Raw genomic sequence first — 26,486 nt, forward strand, 5'->3', positions numbered from 1 at the left:
GACTGCTGGGAAATTGAGTTTTCTGCCTATCACAGACGAGGAGGAGGCGCGGCTTTTGAACAGTGAATGGCCGCCGAATGGTAATATCACACGCTGGCCACCGTCTGTCTGCATGACACGCTGATCATGCAGACAGATGGCGGTGACTCAAGTATAAGTCGAGGGGGGCACTTTCAGCCCAAAAAAAGGGCTGAAAATCTCGACTTATACTCGAGTATATACGGTACCTTGTAGATAATATACTGTAAGTATTTTACATTATTTTATTTTGAGCAATGCAGTATAAAATAGGTTTCATGTTCTATTTAATTAGGCACACATTTGCTATATTTACCTTTTGAGATGTCTATAATTTCCTGTGGTGTCTAGTTTCCAGTGGGTACATAAACTGTAATGACAAAGAAGCTTTCTAAGGTTGTTAATAATTATAGGTTGACAATTTCTGACTCCTCTTTAAGTTATTGTTACATAGTTACATAGTTAGGTTGAAAAAAGACACAAGTCCATCTAGTTCAACCATAAAAATAAATAAATAAATAAATAAAAAATAATATCACACAATCCCATATACACAATCCTATACCCACAGTTGATCCAGAGGAAGGCGAAAAACCCCAGCAAAGCATGATCCAATTTGCTACAGCAGGGGAAAAAATTCCTTCCTGATCCCCAGAGAAGCAATCAGATTTACCCTGGATCAACTTTACCTGTAAATGTTAGTATCCAGTTAAATTATGTACATTTAGGAAAGAATTCAGGCAGAGATGTAGCTTGAAGCTTGTGAGCCCCCATGCAAAAGTTGACTTGGGCCCCCCCCACTACTTCCAATCTGCGTGCAGATACATCCACCGCACACCAAGATACTCAAAGTGGCTTAAGAGTTTTGCATTCCCAGAGTTCCTCTTTACATCAGAGGACAGGGATTACCACTGGAGAATCAGAGGACAGGAATTACCGCTGGAGAATCAGAGGACAGGGATCACCGCTGGAGAATCAGAGGACAGGGATCACCGCTGGAGAATCAGAGGACAGGGACCCCTGGCAGGTCACTTGGCAGAGCTCCTTTCCCACACTCCCCCCCCACACTACACAGGGCTGAAATCACATAACTTCACACACAGTCTGTCAGTCTTCAAAGGGTGCACCTGGCTTTTATGTTGCCCTTCTGACCTGTGAAGTTCTCTGGTCGGAACAGCAGTGTAGTTGCAGTAGGCAGATACACCTTGTGCAGCATGGCTAACTGGCTGTGTTGTAAAGGAATGTGATTTCAGCCCTGTGGAGGAGGAACAGTATAGAGTACTGTAATGGGAAAGGAGCTCAGCAGCCGGGCATAGCATGCAGGGTGGTGGTCAGGGGGCTTTGGGGGGGGCAACTTAAATCTGAGAGGGGAAAGCCATGTGACACAAAATCTGGAGCCTACAGCCCTTCAGGGGCCCCCGGAGGAGGTGTTAAGGGATTTTTGTTTTAGCAATTTCTGAAGGCTTCTCTGTCAGTGTTAGGGGAAGATCACCTCCCTGAGGTGTGTGTCTTTTCCCCAGATGTCAGGGAAGTGGGGTAAGTAGACACCCCCGGTGGGGGGTACAGAGAATACCAGCTGGTGACTAGGAGACACTGAGCAGTGTCATACCTCACCAGTGACATCGGTCCCATCGTGGCTACAGGAAGGCACTCTCCTTCAGTTACCATTCCATGTTGCCAGCACACAGCACAGACACTTCCCCATCCTGGGCTGTTCTCACCTCGTGCTCCTCTCCATTCAGGAAATGGCTCACAGCTTCTCCCCAGCCAATGGGGAGGGGGTGTGGACTGTGGAAGGCAAAGTAGAAGCCCAGTACTGGAGTGTGGCTGTGGGGCCGTAGGGCAGATCCGAGCTGGATTTTGTAGAGGATATGAAAATATAACAGGGAGGATGCAGGGGCCCCCTGGAGCTAGGGTCGGGGTTGCGATTGTGACCCCTGCAACCCCTTATGCTACGCCCATGAATTCAGGCCTTTCTTAAAGCAATCTACTGAGCTGGCCAGAACCACCTCTAGAGGGAGTCTATTCCACATTTTTGCAGCTCACTGTTAAGGATCCTTTCCGTATTTGGAGATGAAATCTTTTTTCCTCTAGGCGTAAAGAGTGTCCTCTGTGTTGACAGTAAAGTGAATAACTCAACACCAAGTTCAGTATGTGGGCCCCTTATATATTTGTACATGTTGATCATATCCCCCTTTAACTTGTTCAGATCCAGATCTGCTTTACATCTATTAATGTCCTTCCCTTTCAAAGCTGGCCACGCCCCCCTGAAGGGGGCGCGCGCTGTGATCACCCGAGTCAGTGAGACTCGGGTGATCACAGATCCGAGTAAGGGGCCGATCCCTGGCCCCTTACCACGTGATCAGCTGTCAGCCAATGACAGCTGATCATGTGATGTAAACAGAGGATTGGTAATCTTTTTTTTTTCTCACGCTGACAGCATGAGAAGAAAAAAAGACAATCACCGGCTTCTGTTTCAAGGGACATCTGTCCCGAAGAGGAAGAACCTCTGTGCCCACCAGTACCGCCTGCCAGTGCCAGCAATCACTGCCATCAGTGCCCACAGTACATCAGTGCCACCGATCAGTGCCCACAAGTGCCACCTATCAATAACCACCAGTGGTGCCAATAAGTGCCTTATCAGTGCCACCTAGCAGTGCTGCCTATCAGTGTCACCTACCAGTGCTGATCAGTGCCCATCACTGCCACCCATCAGTGCCCATCTCTGCCACCCATCAGTGCCCATCACTGCCAGCTATCAGTGCCACCTATTAGTGCCCTTCAGTGCCACCTATCAATGCCCTTCAGTGCTGCCCATCAGTGCCACCCATCAGTGTCCACCAGTGCCACCTATCAGTGCCCACCAGTGCCACCTATTAATGCCCATCAGTGCCCATCATTGCAGCCTTATCAGTGCCCATAAGTGCAGCCTATCAGTGCCCATCAGTGTAGCCTCCTCAGCGTACATCAAGGAAGGAGAAAAATTACCTGTTTGCAAAATTTATTAACAAAATATAAAATGGTTTTGTATTTTTTTCTTTTTAAATCTGTCTTTTTTAATTTACAAAAAAAGGTGATAGGTGAGGAGGTGATCACATACCACCAAAAGAAAGCTCTATTTATGGGGGAAAAATGATAAAAATTCCATCTGGGTACAGTGTTGTATGACCACGCAATTGTCGTTCAAAGAGTGACAGCGCTAAAAGCTGAAAATTGGTTTGGGCAGGAGGGGGTATAGGTTCCCAGTAAGCAAGTGGTTAATCTCTTCTCAAGAGAGATTAAATTAAGTTCCTCTAATCTTTCCTCATAGCTGAGCTCCTCCATGCCTTTATCAGTTTGGTTGCCCTTCTCTGCACTTTCTCCAGTTCCCTGATATCCTTTTTGTGAACTAGTGCCCAAAACTGAACTGCATATTCCAGATGAGCTCCTACTAATGATTTGTACAGGGGCAAAATTCTCTCTCATTCTCTGGAGTCCATACCTCTCTTAATACAAGAAAGGACTTTGCTTGCTTTGGAAACCGCAGCTTGGCATTGCATGTTATTATTAAGCTTATGATCTAACAAAACCCCCAGATCCTTCTCCACTATGGATTCCCCCAGTTGCATTCCCCCTAGTATGTATGATGCATGTGTATTCTTAGCCCCCAAGTGCATAACTTCACATTTATCTACAATAAACCTCATCTGTCACTTAGTTGCCCAATTAGACAGTGCATTGAGGTTGGCTTGTAAAATGTAGACATCCTGTAAGGATGTGTTTCCACTGCATAGCTTGGTGTCATCTGCAAAGACTGAAATGGTACTTTTACAGACCCTATATCATTTATAAAGATATTAAAAAGTAAGGGTCCCAACACTGAACCTTGGGGTACACCACTGATAACCTTAGACCATTCAGAGTAATGCCCTGTACACACGGTCGGATTTTCCGATGGAAAATGTGTGATAGGACCTTGTTGTCGGAAATTCCGACCATGTGTGGGCTCCATCACACATTTTCCATCGGAATTTCTGACACACAAAGTTTGAGAGCTTGCTATAAAACTTTCCGACAACAAAATCCATTGTCGGAAATTCCGATCGTGTGTATACAAATCCGACGCACAAAGTGCCACGCATGCTCAGAATAAATTAAAGTGGGAGTCCGGCGACCAATCTTTTTTTTTTTTTTTTTTTAGGTCATTGAGACACTTTGCTAATCCCAAAATAATACTCACAGTTTGGGTGTAATATTTCCGCCTCTGTCTGTTTTCGTACTGAAGAATAACTTTAAAAATGTGATGCTGGCTGTTTCCATCTTGCTTGTGGGCATGTGAAGCCTACTTGATTTCCTGGATGCTGTGAATGCTGTTCATTGACAGCTTGTTCATGCGCATGATCATTGTTCCCGCACTGAATCTTGGGAAGCCTGACACTAAGCTCCCAGGAGACAGTGCAGCGCCGGGGAAAGGCAATAAACACGCCTACTCCCATGGGAGGAGAGACAGGAAGTGCCACAATAAAGTACAATATAAAGGTAATTACAGCGATTAAAAAAAATTTCGTGTGGCATTTGAACATCTATGCAATTAACTGAAGGGGGTAAGATTAAGTTAAAAATTTGAGTGGAACCCCGCTTTAAGAGACGAAAGCTATTGGCTACTGAACCGTTTATAGTCCCGACGTACGTGTTTTACGTCACCGTGTTCATAACGATCGGATTTTCCGACAACTTTGTGTGACCATGTGTATGCAAGACAAGTTTGAGCCAACATCCGTTGGAAAAAATCCATGGATTTTGTTGTCGGAATGTCCGATCAATGTCCGACCGTGTGTACAGGGCATAGGAGTCATTAACCACTACTCTATGAATTCTGTCTTTTAGCCAGTTTTCTATCCATTTACAAACTGAATTTACAATCTTTCCAAGCCTGTAGACTGTATCTTACACATTAGCCGTGTGTGGGGAACTGTTTTGCAAAATCCAAGTATACCACGTCCACAGCCACCCCTCTGTCCAAGGTTTTACTTACCTCTTCATAAAAAGAAATTAGATTTGTTTGACAACTTCTATCTTTCATGAACCCATGCTGTCTGTTGCTTAAAATATTTTCTTTCCAGCAAGAACTCATCTATGTGGTATTTTATTAAACTCTCCAGTATCTTCCCAACTATAGAGGTTACACTAACAGGTATATAGTTACTTTACCTTTTTAACCACTTCAGCCCCGGAAGATTTGGCTGCTCAATGACTAGGCCATTTTATGTGATACGGCACTGCGTCGCTTTAACTGACAATTGCACGGTCGTGCGATGCTGTACCCAAACAAAATTGACGACCTTTTTTTTCCACAAATAGAGCTTTCTTTTGGTGGTATTTGATCACCTCTGTGGTTTTTATTTTTTTGCGCTATAAACAAAAGAAGAGCGACAGTTTTGAAAAAAAAACACAATGGGGGTTATTTACTAAAGGAAAATCCACTTTGCACTGCAAGTGCACTTGGAAGTAAAGTCGCAGCAGATCCGAGGGGGACATGCAAGGAACATAACAAAAAGCATTTTAGCTTGCACATGATTGGATGATAAAATCAGCAGAGCTTCCACTCATTTCAGAGCTTCCCCTTAGATTTAGAGCGACTGCACTTCCAAGTGCACTTGCAGTGCAAAGTGGATTTGCCTTTCGTAAATAACCCCCAATATATTTTACTTTTTGCTATTATAAATATCCCAATTTAAAAAAAAAAAACAAAATTTTTTTCCTCAGTTTAGGTCGATATTTATTCGTCTACATATTTTTGGTAAAAAAATCGCAATAAGCGTATACTGATTGGTTTGCGCAAAAGTTATAGCGTCTTCAAAATAAGGGATAGATTTTTATTATTTTTATTATTATTATTATTATTTTTATTAATTTTTTTTTTTAACTAGTAATGGTGGTGATCTGCAATTTTTATTGGGACTGCAATATTGCAGCGGACAAATCAGACTTTTTTGACACATTTTTGGGACCAGTGACATTTATACAGCGATCAGTGCTATAAAAAAGCACTAATTACTGTATAAATAACACTGGCATTAATAACAGTAGGTAACACTAGGGAGCAATCATGGGGTTAACTGTGTTCCCTAGGTGTGTTCTAACTGTAGGGGGGATGGGGATGGGACTGACTAGGGGAAAAGAAATATCGGTGTTCATACTTAGTATGAACACCTGATCTGTCTCTACTCCCCTGAAAGAACTGGGATTTGTGTCTTCACACACACACATCCCCATTCTCATTCTGTAACGAGCAATCACAGTCATCGCCGGGCACTCGTATCAGCCCCAGGGACACGCTTCAGGCGTGTGAGCGCCGCCGGAGATGTTTTAAAGAGCCGGCGTACAGCTAAGATGGCTCGCACAGGGGAGCCAACCTGCCACAGTATAACTGCGGCGGCTGGTCCAGAAGCGGTTAAATGTGGGCACCACATTGGCCCTACGCCAAATTCTTTTAGGATCTGTGAGTGGATGCCATCTGGTCCAGGTGCTTTATCCACCTTTATTCTGTCTAAATATTTCTGAACCATATCACTTTTGAGCCATTGTGGATCATTTGGGGCCAGGGGTGGATCCAGAGTCTAGTCTCGGGAGGGGCACTGCCAGAAAATAAGGTGTTGCTTACAGAACTGAATTTAATGAATAATACAGTGTACAGTGTACAGAGGTCAGTAGTAGGTAGGGTAGTGTACAGAGGTCAGTAGGATGTAGGGTAGTATACAGAGGTCAGTAGTAGGTAGGATAGTGTACAGAGGTCAGTAGTAGGTAGGGTAGTGTACAGAGGTCAGTAGGATGTAGGGCAGTGTACAGGGAACAGTAGGGCAGAGAACAGGGGGTCAGCAGGGCAGAGGGCAGGAGTTGAAAGGACAGAGGAAGAGAAGTGTACAGAGGTCATTAGAATGTAGGACAGTGTACAGGGATCAGTAGAGCAAAGGACTATGTGTTACTGGGGGGTCAGAACGGCACACGCTGGGGGGGTCGAGAGGGCATACACTGGGGGAGATCAGGAGGGCATACACTGGGGGGATCGGGTTGGCATACGCTAGGTGGGGATTGGGAGGGCCTACATTGGGCGTAGTCAGGAGGGCATACACTGGGGGGGTCAGGAGGGCATACACTGGGGGGGGGATCAGGGGGCATACACCAGGGGGCAGTCATAATTCTTTAATGAGTTCAATTTCTTATTGGTCCACATGAAAAGAAGATGAAATCCCATTTGTCAGCTAACAGCACCTCTATGCTAAGCTGCAGTAACTCATCAGAAACATCATATAGGTGCCTGTAAATTAATCCACAATGTAGTGCTAGCAGAGCTCACCTCCATGAACATTCACTCGGCTCCCTCTGCTCAGCTGCTCACACCTCCCTCTTCCAGACAAGCATGATCTGTGGGAAAAGGCACATCCCCATCCCGCCCACTCAAGCAGCAGCCTGCAGGAAAGAGGCTAAAAATTTTAATTTTCCCTAGGTGTTTTTTTTTTTTTTTATTTGTTTGTTTCTATTTTTGAGAAAACTAAACTGTTGGATATGTGACAACACAAACTACTGATAACAGCTCAAATGCTGAAAACCAGTCTGAACCAACCAGATACTGCTAAAATCTATTTTTTTGCCAGTCACATGATGTATACACTCCTTTAACTGTTCCCTTACTACTAGGAAGATATGGACACTTATGCATATTCATAAGTATATATTGTATAGCCTGTAGATGTAACCTCAGAAACACTTTCACTTTACTCGCATATGTTGCCAAGAACTGTGCTGTATTTCTCAACTGCAGTGAATAAAATTACACCTATTTGGATCTACTATCTCATCTGAATAGTCTTGTTTGGAGGGTCCCTAACCTGATTTAATATAGGTCACCAAACAATGCAACTTGAATACAATTAGTAATTTATTGCTAGTTCCATAATATACAAAAATGCTTTAAAATAATTTACAATAATAATACAAACATATGCAATGAAATTGTCCTAGAGAATCCATATAAGATGAAATACCACATATAAAATATAGTGCATGAAATTGCATAATGAAATGCACAACTGATCTATGAATAAGCGAATATATCTTGGCATCTATAGAGCTCAATGCATTTCGTGGATTCTAGTAAGGTCCACTCATCAGGAGTTTGATGTGATGAGGTGTCTATAAATGTAAATAAAAATAACAATATTCTCTGTGGCGTGCATGCACCGTATGAAGCGGCCATGCAGCTTTGAGAGGGGCTGCACAGCGAAGATTTTTGAAGGTAATTATAACACCTAGTGGGCAGCACCCAGAGGGTGGAATTAATAAAAATATAAATACAGCTGTCATTTAACATAAGCCCTCTGTGAAGTCTGGCTGCATGTCATGTATAGCAATTCATGCTCAAGGTTCATAATAGAATCATTCAAGCAATCCAAGTCATTCTCTCAGAAGCACAGCTAACCCTGTGCCCTCTTTCTAAGTTCCTTGTTCTGTTTTACATTAGAAAATAGCAGGCTTGAAGGTTGCTATGTTATTGCTGTGAAGGGTTGCAGGGTGAGCTAAGCTACCTGACAGAAAAACTTGAATAACTTCAATGCTTCTGCTCTGAACTTTGATGATCGATTGCTCTAAAGTGCTTGCAGCTACAATGTGGGCTTGCTTCAAAGTTTATTTACTGCAGGTTATGATTATACTTGACATACTTGAATGTCCGTAGTCTTGCCACAGGTTTACTCTATGCCTGCATTCAACTCAATTCCTGCTTTCTTTGTGCTAAGTGAGTGTCTACCCTAACATTTTGTTCATATGGCCATCGAGGGGGCCGTTGAGCATACAGAGCCTGCATAATGACATTCCCAGGACTCGCTGCCACCGCCATTGAGATGCATCAAAGAGGCAGCTTCGGGTGGTTGTGCGCATGTGGGTGTTTTATACAACCCTCGGTGCACAACTGCACAGAGCCACCTTGTCTAATGCATCTCAATGGGTAGCTGTACATGACTGTACTGGTCCCAGGAATGTCATTATGCAGGATTTGCACACTGTATGACCCCTGTACAGCCTTGTGCATAAAGCCTTATTGCATGATCGATCTCACTGCTGCAAGTTGGGAAAAGCAGTGAGACAAACGCACAAGTAGGAAATTAAATTTCTTAAGGCACTGTGTGCAAATGCTATGTATAGAATGCTCCCAGTTGCCATGACATCAGGATATGACATTTCAATTTTTTGTTAAATTAACACAGTCTAACAGAAAGCATATCAGCTCCAGTTTTCCTAGGACTCTTAGAATTTGATCCTGTTTAGATCTGAAATTTCTCCTCTGTACGTCCCTTATAAACGCCCTTAAAATATTATAAGAAACGTATGGCCTTTTGAAAGAAAAAGCATTTATACTCACCTAGATGGATGCAGCATTGATCCAATGCTGCATCTGTCCCCCGCCGAGTCTTAGACAGTCTTACTCTTACTCGGGTCACCGCTGGAGTAACACAGTCTCTATTGAGAGGGAGAGCGTCCCCAGTCAGCTCCTGCAGGTGATTCCTCCCCCCTCCCTCAGCTCGCTGACACTGCATAATGCGAGCGCTCACACAACCATGGCCGCCCGATCTGCTCCTTCCCCTGCATCCTCATTGGCAGGGAGAAGAGCGAGTTGCAGGAAGGACTCCACCAAGACTCTCAGTTACTGAAAAAACAGACTGATTTCTCCCGTCCTTAGGACAGGAGAACCAGCCTGAAAATTCCAAGAGATGCCAGACCAGCGCTGTCAATAGCAGGGGCAGGACAGCAAGGGGAGGCTGGGGAACCCCACAGTGGCAGAACACCAGGGCTCAGTGGCAAGACAACCTTTGTAACCCTGATAGTTCTCCCACTGCTTTGGACCCTTATATTTTCTTGGTATGCTGGTGACATATATCTCTTGTTGTCTGCCACTCTGGGGGGCCCTAATATAGTAGGAAGGGAGCTCACTGCAGAACATGTAAAAGGGCCCATTGTGGGATCGTAGTAAATAGTAGTAGTATATAATTTCATTTTATAGTTGCCCCCCTACTTTTGTCCCTGTCCCCCCATGTGCCTCCCCTAAATATGAAAGCTGGAGATGCCACTGGATTTGGCTGTACTTCTCCTTTAAATTAAAATGATGACATTTAGGATAGGCAGTTTACTTATATTTCATTTTTATATTTCATTTAGTTTTAGGTTTTCCAGAATAAAGTGAAATCAAATACATGCCACCCTAAAGTTCAGTTTTTGCACAACAAGTAAATATATGTTTTGCAACAACAAAACAATCTTACAAGTAATACTTAAGTATTTCAGACATATCCACTTTTGTTGATGGTGATGAGTTATTTACTTTAAGGTAATCACAGAGGACAAGGGGCACTCTTTACATCTGGAGGAAAGGAGATTCAATCTCCAAATACGGAAAGGTTTCTACACAGTAAGAGCTGTGAAAATGGGGAATAGACTCCCTCCAGAGGTGGTTCTGGCTAGCTCAGTAGATTGCTTTAAGAAAGGCCTGGATTCTTTCTTCAATGTACATAATATAACTGGATACTAACGTGTATAGGTAACGTTGATCCAGGGAATATTCAATTGCCTCTTGGGGGAACAGGAAGGAATTTATTTCCTTGCTGGAGCAAAATGGATCATGCTTTGCTGGGGTTGTTTCCCCTTTTATTGGTCAAACTAGATGGACTTTTTTCAACCTGACTAACTATGTAACAATATATGAACAATACAAGTATGTGACAGGCACCAATGGAAAAGCAGTGCGGGGATAGAAGCAACCCTCAGTGTTATTTTCCTTACGGAAACAAACATCAAAGCATTCTAAGTTTTTTTGGGAAATGTGGATAAAGGAAAGCAAAAGAAAGCAAAAAAGACAGAATATACTACATATTTATTTTCATTCAGGCATGGGAGGCTTTGAGAACCCCTGTTTTAGGGGTTCCCAAGCACCCCTACTGAGGGCTCTCCCCAATATAGAAAACCTCATGTAAAAACAAATGTCAGCATTAAGGAGTTTCCTCTGGTCAGTAATTAAATTAACACGTGCCTTGGAGGCTTGAACACAATTGGTAAAACAATATGAAGAGAGAGAGAAAGTTACAAAATTCACTTCTAAAGTGACATTAAACTCTGGTTAAAAAAAAATTCTATTCAGGTATGTACTCTTAAGTCAAAAAAGTATCTTCTATTGCTCTCAGGTTTCTCCAAATCAAATTTTCTCCTTTTTTTTTTTTTTTGCTGCTGTGATCCAACTTCCTGTTACAGGGTGGCTATTTTCATTCTGCATGGCCAAGTTATTGAGGATGTTACAAGGAGCAAAAAAAACACAAGAAATGAAATGATTTAATGAAAAATAGATTACAAGGCCAGTAAATAGTGGATGTGTATTGGATTATTTCTGGGGAATAAAGATATATAGTGTCACTTTAAGGAAGTATATTTCTAATACAATCCCAGTAAGCTACATGAGAATTGGTTGTAAAAGATTACAAAGAACTCAGGTGAAGATAAATTAAACAGGGTATGTGTCCTGCATATTACAACCCATTTAAAGGGGTTGTAAACCATCATGGTTTTTCACCTTAATGCATTCTATGCATTAAGGTGAAAAACCTTCTGTAGTGCTGCAGCCCCCCATCCCCCCTTTTGCTTACTTGAATGCTGTCATCCTCTGTCCGGGAATGAGCACACTATCTCCAGCTGGTGTCTCTTGTCCTGATTGGATAGATTGATAGCAGTGCAGCCATTGGCTCCCACTGCTGTCAATCAAATCCAATGACGCAGCACCGGGGGGCTGGGCCGAGTCCTGCATTCTGTGTGAATGGACACAGATGCGGGACTTGAGAGCGCGCCCTCACGGGTGTCCACCAAGGACAGCCCATCTCCAACGTGGACACTCGATGCGGAGAGGAGCCACCAGTGCTGCTGAAGGGGCCCCAGAAGAGGAGGACCGGGACCATGCTGTGCGAAACGAGCTGCACGGTGGAGTTAAGTATGACATGTTTGTTATTTGAAAAAAAAATTCATAACAAACGCAAAGGGTCTGGTATGTAGTTTGGGGAGGACATTTTTTTTTTTTTTAATTCTTGCTGTAGGATGCGCTACAGAAAAAGTGACATTTACAATAAAGAAAACTGCAAACGGACCCCTCCAAAGGCTCCCCAAAATACTTAGCAGACCCTTGAAGTAGACTGTGAATGCTCGGGATAAGATGTCATTTGCTGACATTTTTAAAAACTTTTTTCCTTTGTAAATGTCTGTGCTACTGCAGCTCTTTCTGTACAACAAAGAAATGCACTCTTTTGCAAGTAAGATTAGGTCACTCCCCAGGCATGTCGTTTAAAGGAATTTGGCATTTTTAATGTTTCATTTTAAAAATAGAAAAAAATCACTGCTCCTGGACGAATGGAATTTTTTGGGTTCTTTTTTTTTTTTTGTATTGGTACATTTTACCCAATGTAGTGCCCACCCCCATGCTATTTTTTGACACCCTTGTCTATTAGTCCAGAACATTTGCATTTTTATTTGACACATTTGAGCAAGGAAATGTGTATGTATTCTGTGTATATGTGAAAAATATGTTTGTTTTTTTTTTTTGTTTGTTTTTTTTTTCAATCGTGCTTTAACATACATTTTAAGAAAGCTTCAGTGAGTCCTGGTTGGTAGTTTCTTTTTTACTAGCTTTCCAGTCTGTGCTCCCTCCTCTGGCACCATCTTCTACTTATCCAAGTGATTGACGAGAAAAGTTTTTAATGGGTTCACTTAATTATCTTGTCAAAAATTGTTTTATTTCTTAAAAGACCCTAATAACCATTTAGTTAACTTTCATGACCTCTTTCTCTGCATATATAATACTTAATTTCTTCACTAATGGTGAGATTAATCACTTAATATTTCTTTCAATTAGAAGGGTGACTTGGCATATGCCCAATTAAATTCTAAGCAAAATTATGCTTCACACCAGCTATATGCACTTTTTGCTCAAATGATCAAATCAAAGTATCAATGCAATTTTAATTAGATAGCATTAGTCTATTACTAATTACAAAAGTATACAGAAGAAGGCCTGTCTCTTCTCTGGAGACAGAGTGTGAAAATGGTTTTAAAGTTCTCAGTCATAAACTATTTTTTAAATCCATATCTTCAAATTATAATTATAACATCAATTAGCATACCTAAATAGGTATTCTTTACGTCAGCAACATTTAATCACAACTGAATATCTGTTGTATGAACAACATAGAGATTAACTTCTTACATTACCACTTAAGGACCGGGCCTATTTTTCAAACTTGTTGTTTACAAGTTAAAATCATTTTTTTTTCTAGAAAATTACTTAGAACCCCTAAACATTATATATTTTTTTTCTAACACCCTAGAGAATAAAATGGCGGTCGTTGCAATACTTTTTGTCACATCGTATTTGCACAGAGGTCTTACAAGCGCACTTTTTTTGTAAAAAATCCCCTTTCTGAATAAAAAAACAAGACAACAGTAAAGTTAGCCCAATTTTTTTTATATTGTGAAAGATGATGTTACTTGTCATTTTTCAAAGTTGTGCCTGCTCGTGAAATGATAACAAACTTTTACCCTTAAAAATCTCCATATGCAATGTTCAAAAAATTCTACAGGTTGTATGTTTTGAGTTACAGAGGAGGTCAATAGCTATAATTATTGCTCACGGTCTACCGATCGCATCGATACCTCACATGTGTGGTTTGAACACCGTTTTCATTTGTGGGCGCTACTCACATATGCGTTCGCTTCTGCAGAAGGGCAGCGTTTAAAAAAATTTTTTTTTTTTTTTCTTATTTATTTTACCTTTTGTTTTTTATTTTTACATTGCTCTTTAAAAAAAATTACAAGGAATGTAAACATCTCTTGTAATAGAAAAAAAGCATGGTGGGACCTCTTAAATTAGATCTGGGGTCAAAAAGACCTCAGATCTCATATTTACACTAAAATGCAACAAAAAAAATAAAATAATAAAAATGTAATTTGAAAAAATAAATAAATAAAAATGTCCCTTTAAGAACTATGGGAGGAAGTGACGTTTTGGTGTCGCTTCTCCCCTGCAATGGTATGGAGACAGGTGGGGGCCATCTTCCCCTCACTCAGCTCCATACCACAGAGGAGAGCGGACGTGATCGCTCCAGTAAGTGGCGGAGGGCACCGGAGCGTGACGGGAGGGGGGTAGACCCCTCTCCTGCCATCGATAAAAGTGATCTCATGGCGAATCCGCCGCAGAGACCACTTTTATTCTAAAGCGGACCACCCTCTGAAGAAGAAGATACCGGGGATATTCCTCTTCAAAGTGCCGATGTATAACGACAGCGGGCGGTCCATAATTTGTAAAAAAAACCACAGAGGTATACGTATTTGCTGTTCACTCATTCAATGCACCTATATCATTGGTTCCAACTCATCAATTTAAAGGAAAATTCCACCCAAAAATTGCATCTCTTTCAGGGACTTACTGGTGATTTTTCTGTTTTAATTTCCAGGTAGGCACAACTGATGCAGTTATTATGATCACTTTCTGCCATTTGAGATTCATTCATTCATGTAGAATACAGCCAGATAAGTGAGAAATGCCTACCGCAGGATATGTGAGATTACATGATCCAGATCAAGGATTGGGAGATCTTGCAGGTGGATTGCTTGTCATGAGATATAAGAAGAAGGTGGTAACTCAATGCTAAAAGTGGTTGTAAAGCTCAGACATGAATTATAAACAAAACCCATCCTTCTATAGTGTGTAAATCCAGAAAACACACAGTGTCATTTCTGTCTGCTGCTTCATTACTGGATCACTTCTGACAAGTTTTCCTGACACCCTGAGAAGAAAGTGTGATGGGGAGGGAGCTCCGGCACTTAGCCTGTGATTGACAGCCTCAGATCTGTTCCTGTCTGCTGTGTGATATGGAGGAGGGGGGGGGGGGGTGTCCCATCCCTCCAATCAGCTCTCAGAGCTCTCCTCACTAAGCTCTAAAGATTGTAACTTCAGCTCTCCGCCCCCTGCTTTCTGATGCCCCGTACACACGGTCGGATTTTCCGATGGAAAATGTCCGATCGGAGCGTGTTGTCGGAAATTCCGACCGTGTGTGGGCTCCATCGGACATTTTCCATCGGATTTTCCGACACACAAAGTTGGAGAGCAGGATATAAAATTTTCCGACAACAAAATCCGTTGTCGGAAATTCCGATCGTGTGTACACAAATCCGACGGACAAAGTGCCACGCATGCTCAGAATAAATAAAGAGATGAAAGCTATTGGCCACTGCCCCGTTTATAGTCCCGACGTACATGTTTTACGTCACCGCGTTTAAAACGATCGGATTTTCTGACAACTTTGTGTGACCGTGTGTATGCAAGAGAAGTTTGAGCCAACATCCGTCGGAAAAAATCCTAGGATTTTGTTGTCAGAATGTCCGAACAAAGTCCGACCGTGTGTACGGGGCATGACAGCTCAGACAAGGATCATAAATTCTGCACTTTGAATGTAGAGAAGACAGCAGATAAACAGGTACAACATATATAGGAGGATTTGTTTCATCTCTGTGGGCTTGATTTACTAATGCTAGAGAATGCAAAATCTAGTGCAGCTCTGCATATAAATCAATCAGCTTCCAGATTGTATTGTCAAAGCCTAATTTGCAGTTAGAAGCTAATTGGATACCATGCACAGTTGCACCAGATTGTGCGCTCTTCAGTTTTAGTAAATCAACCCCTGTGTATTATCTGAGGCTAGTCACCACACAGGGTATATGTAAGGGTTTACAACCACTTTAAGACAGCTATAACTAAAAAATGATGTTTGCTTAGCTTACAAATGTTCCCCATTTTTGGGGGAGACTGTGCCTCTTTTGAATAGACCTTCCGTCTTTTGCAACCAAACCCTCTTGTCCTTGACCTTGTCCACTTAAATGTCCATGTTTTTGGCCTGATGTATAGACCTCTATAAATTGTATTTAACTACAAAAAGTCTAATGCCGCATACACATGGCCGGACTTTCCGGCAGAAAAGGTCCGACGGAAACATTCCATCGGACATTCCGATCGTGCGTGGGCTTCATCGGACTTTTTCTTTCGAAAATTCTGACAGACCTAGAATTAGAACATGTTTCAAATCTTTCCGATGGAATCAGTTCCTATCGGGAAAACCGCTTGTCTGTATGCTGTTCCGATGGACAAAAAACGATGCAAGGGTAGCTATTGGCTACTGGCTATTGAACTTCCTCTTTCTAGTCCCGTCGTACGTGTTGTACATCACTGCGTTCTAAACGATCGGACTTTGGTATGATCGTGTGTAGGAAAGTCCGTTTCAGCTGAACTCCGTTGGAACTCCGTCGAAAAAAACGCCAGAGTTTATTCTGACAGTGTGTACGCGGCATAATACTTCACTAAATTTTTTATACAACATATATTCTCGCATTTGTTAAAAAAAAAAGCACAGATTACGGACAGTCAAACTAGTTTATGGATTTGTATACCATGTTTCCTTTAAGCCGAAAAGACATCTCGCAACTATTAATTTCAGAAGGAGGTCACAGCCATTGAAGGACCTACATTTCTCTAATAGTAGGCAAATACAGCAAATTAGAGCACCAGGAACCAGGCCCAGACTGGGACAAAAAATAGGCCTGGGCATTTAAAATGGAGGGGGAAACACACACACCTTCACATAAATGCACCCCCCACCCCCACCCCCCATTTGCACGCACACCAACACACTCATATCCACATAAATGCCATTATCCTTTTCTTCCTGCCAACTTTCTTCTCTCTAGGTTCCTAGAGAGGAGAAAGTTGGCAGGAAGAAGAAGAGGACATCGGCAGCAGAGGAGGACTCTATTAGGACACCCGGATCTCCCTTACCACAGGATACTCTTTGGGTTCTGGTGAGTTTAAACCCCATGGGGTCCGTGAAGCACGCGGTGGAAGAATTGTCTGGTGAAAGGTGCACCCATCAACTGTCAATTTTGTAGTACACCAGTGTTCATTAGAGACTGTTTCTCACCTCTATTCAGCAACATTACCTTTTTCACCTTTATTTTTCATATGCGGTTGATGCCACATATTAGCCAGTCAGTGATTCACTGACGGGAGCGCCACTTTGATGTATATTTGTTACTGTCTTCCAGCTCCAATTTTTACATCGTTTGTTTATTTGGCTTTTTAAGTGGCTGCTGATAGAGATCATAATTTATTTATTTTATTTATATATATTTTTTTCTTTTTGTTTTTATGACGTTAATGGTACTTTTTTTGTCCATTTGATTTATTAACTGTTCCTTAGTTATCCAATATTCCATAGCGCTGAGATAGGAGGAGTGTGGTAGAGTTCTGTCTTCCTTTTTTTACATAAATGCCATTGTTCTCTATGGGGAGGCAGATGTAAACGGACATGTGTCCGTTTACACCCGTCTGCATCCGATCAGATAAAAACGTAAATGGACAGATCGTCTGTTTACATCCGACTGCCCCATACGGGTGAACACACGGACCTGTCATTTGCATGCTCAGCAGGTATCAGCAGAGCAATCCCCCTATGAGCAGGCGGATCTGCTTGGCGGAGTCCGCCCGTGTGAAAGGACCACAAAATAGGAAAAAGTAGTACGCTTGTTCTATCGTGAAACCCTCAATATCAATGATCATTTTTTCTGTGATCACCTCCACCCTCATTTCATCACACTTTCCTACCACAAGGCTAGCCATGGAAACAGAAAGTTATAGTGTGAACCTAGCCTTAAAGGGTACCCATTTACTGGTGCAATCTTTATAGGGCATTATACCTGTGATAGTGTGCAGCATTAGTCATTCATGTCCTGGCTGTACACACAGTCTGACAAAGAAATCTAATGAAGAGTGCACCAGTGAATGGATTCCCTTTAACTCCAAACTTTCTGTTTCCATGGCTGGCCTTGTGGTATGAAGGTGTATTAGGATGGGGGGGGGGGGGTGATCACAGACAAAATGATCATGATATATCTTATCTGAGGGGTTTCATATATCCAGCCTCATAGAATCTTCACCCCTCATTGGGACTGGGGACTTTTACTTTTGTGGACTCCAAAATACTCCACAGTACAGTGTGAGATCAGGATGGGATGGGAAGGTCAGGTGTTTGCAGCGGTGTTTGCCACCTCACCCTGTGTAGCTTTCCAGCGCTGGACTGTTAGATGCCGTCCCCACCCTGGACAATCGGTCCTGTCTCATCCTATGGATCAGGGTCTGTGGGGACGTCTGCAGCTCGGTAACTCCTGAGTACATCTCCAGACTGTGCACGGTTGCCTGTCATCTCAAGTAGAGTGCAGACCGCTTGTTGTGAGGGGCTGTTTCATAAACCGGTGTGACCAGAAATGTTTGGACTTCAATAGGGAAGACCAAACGCATTTAAAGTATTAATAATAATATGATTTATTATGAGGATAAGTAATACACCAATATAAAAGCACCTCTGATGTGACAAACAATAAAATAAACCAGCAACCAACCACAGTGACACACACAAATAACAACCCAAACCAAATGTATATAGAAGTGAAAGATACAATCCTAATCGTAAACAAGCCAGGGTCATACACAGGGGATTTAGCAGATGGGGGCAAGGAGCAAGACAGGACAGGGAGAAGGTAACAGGAGACAGGGGGGAGAAGGTGGAAGGTATCAGGCTGCAGCAGGGCAGGAGTCCAGAAATGGATACAAGGTTCAGGATAACAGGATCACAGGTAACAGAATAGAGGAATACAGGAATACAGGTTTCAGGATCGCAACACGGGTCAGGGCTCAAGGAACAATACCAAAGCAATGAGTGCAAGCATCTGCCGGGTATAAGTACAGATCCTACAATCAGTCTCATGTGATGCCTGATTGCAGGAGATAATGTTGGCTTCAGACTGCCGGGAGATACCCGCTGGTGGACACCAGTACTGCAGCCCATAGATCTGACAGCGCCACTAGCAGGTGAATCCTTTCCTGACAGTATCCCACTCTAAGGAGCGACCTCTGGACACTCCAACTAGTTGTAGCTGCCAAAATTTCATGACGTCAAGCCAGGTAGCGGGCAGAGGCATATCAAGCTGGGCAGCGGGCACAGATACCTCAAGCTGGGCAGCGGGCAGAAGCACCTCAAGCTGGGCAGCGGGCAGAGGCACTTCAGCTGGGCAGCAGGCAGAGGCACCTCAAGCTGGGCAGTGGGCAGAGGCACCTCAAGCTGGACAGCGGGCAGAGGCACATCAAGCTGGTTAGCGGGCAGAGGCACATCAAGCTGAGCAGTGGGCAGAGGCACGTCAAGCTGAGCAGGAGGCAGAGGCACATCAGAAGCTGGGCAGCGGCCAGAGACACAACAGACTGGATGGCAGGGAAAGGTATTGGAACATCAGGCCGGACAGCGGGCACTAGAACATCAGGCTGCACATCGGGCATCGGATCATCAGACTGGAAAGCAGGCACTGGAACATCAGGCCGGGCATCAGGAATTGGATCATCAAGCTGGACATTGGGCATCAGATCATCAGAGTTCAATACATTTTTATAAAGTTTTTAAGATTTGTTACAAACTTCTTAAATTACAAGATAGTAACAACAGATTTACATTTTTACCGCATAAAGATACAAACTTGACTGACTCGGTATAGATTCCAAAGAAGACAATAATCCAAATTATTACTATTAAGATTATCAGTGCAGAAAGGGACAAAACTATCCAAATTATTTCTGTTAGACCAGCGAATTGCTGGGGGTAAAAGAAGGAAGAAAAATGCCAGGTTTAAAAACCTTAATCAGCTTATATTTTGGACCCCCTGGTTCCTACATTCTCCCCTTATCAACATGATGATTACATATTTAAAGGTTAGTATGGACTTTAGAAAAAACAAATACACATACTCACCTCAATGCTGCAGCTGTTCCACGGCACATAACTGCCAATCGCTCAGCTCTGGCTTTTCCTAGAGTGACTGTCAGTCACTGCTCTCAGTTCTGCTCTTCCAGCACTTACTGGTGTGAAGAGCAGGGGAGGGGGCGGGCATTGCTGGCTCCACCTCTCAGCCACATGCTGAGAGGCTGAGCCAACTGCCAATCAGGCAGCCAGGTGGATCCTGACAATATTGTTGGGATCCTTCCAGGCCCTGTAGCAGCTCTACCACATCAGTAAAAAGCAAGCAATAGCTTGCTATTAACTGACTCTGGGTCACAGGAGAGCAAAAATAATAGCACTTCTGTGACCCACAAGAGAAGTATGGTAAAAAAGCTTTGGCCATATATCTATTTTAAATAAAACATTTTTGTTTTCATTACATACATTTTATATCCAGTGATTTCATTGCTGGATCTCTGTGCTTCCCCACACAAGGCAGATCATGGCTGGCAGGAGGAACCAGTAGGGTGCCATTAAAGCTTCCTAAAAATATCATAGCATTTTGCCTCACTCCTCTTCCCAAATATCAGTATTTGCATACAGACTGACTGATGCTGAGCCTCCAGGATTTAACTGAAATGCCATCAATGAAATGGGCAGACTGGGAATGGTAAGGCTTGGGAGGAAAGAATTAGATAGTGATGACATCCTCTGGTCAGCAAATGAGGCAGGGTCTATATGACTTGCTAAAGGTTCTAATTCAAATTAGAGGGAGCTCAGAGTGTACTGTGAAATTACAGTAAGCTCTTTAAGTAAAGGAGTGCAATAGTGCAAGTCTAAACCTGGCCATAGATGCATTTTTTTTTTTTTTGCGAGAGGGTTGATTGAAAAAAAATGAATGGATTCCCCAATATAAACATGCAAGGTAGATGGTGAGATCCTTCAGACAGCAGGACTCCTCCCACGATCAGAATACACTAATCAGCAGCCACAGCCAATTGGTGACATCCAGTTGATTGAGAACATTTTTCAACAGTCCAATTTGACAGATGTCGATTGTTCTCAACTTCTGTTGAGCAGGAAGGGCCATAGATGGAACGAAATTCGGCCAATCCCTACTGAACCGACCAAATTGTGATCCATCTATGGGCAGCTTTAAGTTTAGGAGTTAAGTTTAAATAATCTGAAACAGAAAAGATTATTACTAATCCTTTACATTAATAAGCACTATCTTAACATATACTATTCCCCTTTTTTCCCTTCCACTTATGAGAAACATTCTATCTACCAGAACTATGGTAATCAAATAACTTACTCTACTGAGTGGATTACCATAAGACATACGGTACTACTGGTACAGATATAATGTAGACTAATGCCGCGTACACACAACTGACTTTCCGGCAGAAAAGGTCCGACGGAATCATTCCATCGGATATTCTGATCGTGTGTGGGCCTCCTCAGACTTTTTCTTTCGAAAATTCTGATGGACCTACAAATAGAACATGTTTTAAATCTTTCCGACGGAATCAATTCCTATCGGGAAAACCGTTCGTCTGTATGCTATTCCGACAGACCAAAAATGACGTAAGGGCAGCTATAGGCTACTGGCTATTGAACTTCCTTTTTCTAGTGCCGTCGTACGTCATCGTGTTCTAAACGATCGGACTTTGGTGTGATCATGTGTAGGCAAGTCCATTTCTGCCGAACTCCGTTGGAAATCCATCGGAAAAGCCGTCAGAGTTTATTCTGACGGAAAAAAACGGTTGTGTGTATGCGGCATAACATGTTTTGCCTCCTTTATAACCTACTTTGTATTATAATACATTCTCTTTATTATTTCTTTACAATTCTGTTCAAGGTTAAAACTGTTGTATACATTGCATGCTTCATGTTGTATGTTTCAGTTTCTATAATAAATCTTTATTGAGAAAAAAAAAAAAAGTTTTACATGTGTAATTTGTTACAAATAGTTTTAAATGTTTTCACGAGAGTAAAACTTTTTTATTACTTGTCCCTTTAGAGATAAAATAGCAAACAGATTAGATTGCTCAAACTTTTATGAAGCCCTGACCTATGATCCTTTGCTAGTGAAAAGGTTGATTATTCTATTTTGAGGCTTCCATCAAAAAGATTAATTAACACATTGGCACTAGCTGAATGGTTTATTGAGCATCTTTCCACTTCGAGAAGCAAAACAACGAAAACAGTATCCAGCAGCAAAGTCATTTTTCCCAATGTTAAGTGGATGTGATGAACATTCTGCCTTGTCTCCCAAGATAATTTCCTAAAAATGAATGTCTTTGGAGGAAAAAATTCAATGATCTCATACTGGCAATGAGACCATTGTTTTTCAATTGAGTTTACTTAATTACATGAAGTCTCATTTTAACAGGCAACAGCAATATAAAGAGTGGCATGAAATGAGCAGTGATGCTTAGTGAAGGAATTTGCTAAGATTTCACAGGGGGTTTAAACTACCGTAATTGTATTCTTTATGTATGTTGATAGGATAGGATACAGGAAAAATCAACCATAAAGAGGAGGCAGCTGTCATAAGTAGCTAGTGTAACTACAGTCCACCAGCTCATAATCAAAAAGTTATGCTATGGACATAAAACACACACACAAGACATACGCAAATATACATATGCAGACATAAGTCAATGCACCCTTAAGGTTGAACACCAGCTAAATACACAGTTTATATACATTTTTGTGGGCTGTATTTGTATTTTTTTCAACTACATTTGTGATACAAAAACAACGCTATACACCTGGAAATTAATGATTCTTCCAAATAATATTATTATTATTTATTACTATACAAGCTTTACAGTATATAGGGCAAATAGGCTACGCAGTACTTTACAAAATAGAAGGCAGACAGTACAGTTACAATACAATAAAATACATGAGGCCCTGCTCATAAGAGCATACAATCTATTAGGGTGGGGCAAGTGGTTAAAAAGGTTGTAACTGTGGGGCATGAGCTGATGGAAGTGATAAAAGATTAGTTGGAGGCGTTATAGGCTTCAATGAAGAGATGAGTTTTCAGGGATTGCCTAAAGGCAGCCAGAGTAGGAGATACCCGGACAGATTGCGGTAAAGAGTTCCAGAGGATGGGAGAGGCTCTGGAGAAATCCTGGATACGAGAATGGGAGGAGGAGACAAGGGAGCTTGAAAGCAGGAGGTCTTGAGAGGAGCAGAGAGGATGATTTGGGTGATATTTAGAGACAAGATTGGTGGTGTAGCTCAGGGCAGAGATGTGAAAGGCTTTGTATATTGTTAGTATTTTGAATATAACCTGTGTAGGTGAATATAAAAACAATTAACTTTAAGCTCTATTAATTGTTTTTGTACCCCTATGTATGGTATCAGCTGCCGCTTAAAAAGTGTAAATTCTACACTTTAGATGTAGTAAATCAAAATTTACAGGTGGCGCTATACTCTCTAATTATAATTATGTGTATGAATTAATAAAGTAACTAAATGCTACAATGCAACATCAGAAACAATACATTAAAAAAAACTTAAATCAAACCATATAAGGCTTGTAAACAATATATTTTAATAATGTTCAAAATTTCTTAGTGATGAAAAACTTGTGCATATACAGTACAAGGTTTTTAAACAAAAAACTATCATGTGCCCATATGAAATAAGTTCATCTTCATGCTCCTCTTCATGCTCCTCCACAATTGTGACACCTCTTTCACCCGGTGTATTAAAAAAGAGATGCTCACTTACCAGAACAAAAAGACCCGCTTATAATAGGCTGGTCAATATTAGACATGTGCAATTTGTTTTGTTCAAAATATGTTTCTTAATGAATTTCAACAAATTCGTTAATTCGGAAATATCCAAATTAACGAAAACCCGTTTAACGATTTTTTCTGAATATTCGTAAATTCGAATATTCAAAAATTTGTAAATTTGTAAATTCGTACATTCGTAAATTTGTGCATTCGTAAATGCGTACATTCGGACATTCCTAAATTTGTGCATTCATAAATGCGTACATTTGTAAGTTTGTACATTCGTAAATTCGTACATTCGTAAAATGGTAAATTAGTGAATTCGTAAATTTGTAAATTTGTAAATTCGGAAATCTGAAATAATAATTAACTAATAATAACTTAACTATTACTAACTATTAAATTATAGGTATTGTAATTTCCTTTCAAATTTGGCTGTTAGTGAACATAACACATACAAATTTATCTGAAGTTCCAAATTATCCGAAATAACGAATGCCGTATCCAAACGAATGGAACGTAATGAATTAATACTAATAAATGACAATAATAATAAAAACTTTTTATTATTATTATTTATTATTAATTTGTTCCGTTCCATTTGTTTAGATGCAGCATTCGTTATTTCGAATTATTCGTAACTTTGGATAAATTCGTATTTGTTACGTTCACTAACAGCCAAATTTAAAAGGGAATTACAATACCTATAATTTAATAGATAGTTACTATTTCAGATTTTCGAATTTTTGGGTTTTTGGATTTTCAAATTTCAAATTTACAAATTTCAGAATTTTCTAATTTACAAATGTACGAATTTACAAACATACGAATTTTCTAATTTACGAATGTATGAATTTCCGAATGTACAAATGTGTGAATGTACGAATTTCCGAATGTACGAATGTATGAATTTACGAATATACGAATGTATGAATGTATGCATTTACGAATGTATGAATGTACGAATTGCAATCATAACGAATGACTTCGAAAAACTAAAAAAATAATAAACGAATGAAACGAAAACTAACAAATTTTTTGGCAGCACACATGTCTAGTCAATATGCGCTCTTGATGTTATATACAGTATCTCACAAAAGTGAGTACACCCCTCAGATTTTGGTAAATATATTATTATATCTTTTCATGTGACAACACTGAAGAAATGACACTTTGCTACAATGTAAAGTAGTGAGTGTACAGCTTGTATAACAGTGTACATTTGCTGTCCCTTCAAAATAACTCAACACACAGCCATTAATGTCTAAACCGCTGGCAACAAAAGTGAGTACACCCCTAAGTGAGAATGTACAAATTGGGCCCAATTAGCTATTTTCCCTCCCCGGTGTCATGTGACTCATTAGTGCTACAAGGTCTCAGGTGTGAATGGGGAGCAGGTGTGTTAAATGTTATCGCTCTTACTCTCTCATACTCGTCACTGGATGTTCAACATGGCACCTCATGGCAAAGAACTCTCTGAGGATCTGAAAAAAAGAATTATTGCTCCACATAAAGATGGCCTAGGCTATAAAAAGATTGCCAAGACCCTGAAACTGAGCTGTAGCACGGTGGCCAAGACCATACAGTGGTTTAACAGGACAGGTTCCACTCAGAACAGACCTCACCGTGGTCAACCAAAGAAGTTGAGTGTACATGCTCAGCGTCATATCTAGAGGTTGTCTTTGAGAAAAAGACGTATGAGTGCTGCCAGCATAGCTGCAGAGGTTGAAGGGGTGGGGGCTCAGCCTGTCAGTGCTCAGACTATACGCCGCACACTGCATAAAATTGGTCTGCATGGCTGTCATCCCAGAAAGCCTCTTCTACCACAAGAAATCCCAAAAAACAGTTTGCTAAAGACAAGCAGACTAAGAACATGAATTACTGGAACCATGTTGTCAGGAAAGGCTTCCTTTGCTGGTGGCACTCTCAGATCTATGGGCCGCAGTACTTGTGTCCACCAGTGGGTGTCTCCCTGCAGTCTGGAGCCGACATCATCTCCTGCAATCAGGCATCATGAGACTGATTGCAGGAGGTGTACTTATACCCGGCAGATGCTTGCACTCATCTTGTTATTGTTCCTTGAGCCTTGACCCGTTTTGCTATCCTGAAACCTGTATCCTGTGATCCTGTACCCTGTATCCATTCCTGGACTCATGCCCTGCAGCCTGATCCCTTCCACCTTCTCCCCCTGTCTCCTGTTACCTTCTCCCTGTCCTGTCTTGCTCCTTGCTCCCATCTGCTTGATTTCCCGCGTATGACCCTGGCTTGTTTATGATTAGGATTGTATCTTTCACTTGTATATACATTTTGTTTGGGTGGTCATTTGTGTGAGTCACTGTGGTTGGTTGCTGGTTTATTTTATTGTTTGTCACATCAGAGGTGCGTTTACTTTGGTGTATTACTTATCCTCATAATATATCATATTATTATTAATACTCTACATGCATTTGGTCTTCCCTATCTCAGCCCACACATTTCTGGTCGCACCAGTTTATAACAGAATACCAAGGCTATTCCTGACCAGAAGTGGCTGCACAGAGAAGCCATCTTGGTTCTGCTGTTTTTGCTAAAATGCATTCAGAAGTAGTTGTTTATCTTTCTTCACTGGTGACGGAGGGAATAAGTATTGTTGTCAGGTATTGAAGGAGTGGGCCAGGGATCAACTATAATGCCCCGTACACACGGTCAGACTTTGTTCGGACATTCCGACAACAAAATCCTAGGATTTTTTCCGACGGATGTTGGCTCAAACTTGTCTTGCATACACACGGTCACACAAAATTGTCGGAAAATCCGATAGTTCTAAACGCGGTGACATAAAACACGTACGTCGGGA

The sequence above is a fragment of the Aquarana catesbeiana genome, linkage group LG05, assembly GCF_042186555.1.
Source record: "Aquarana catesbeiana isolate 2022-GZ linkage group LG05, ASM4218655v1, whole genome shotgun sequence".
Taxonomy (NCBI): Eukaryota; Metazoa; Chordata; class Amphibia; order Anura; family Ranidae; genus Aquarana; species Aquarana catesbeiana.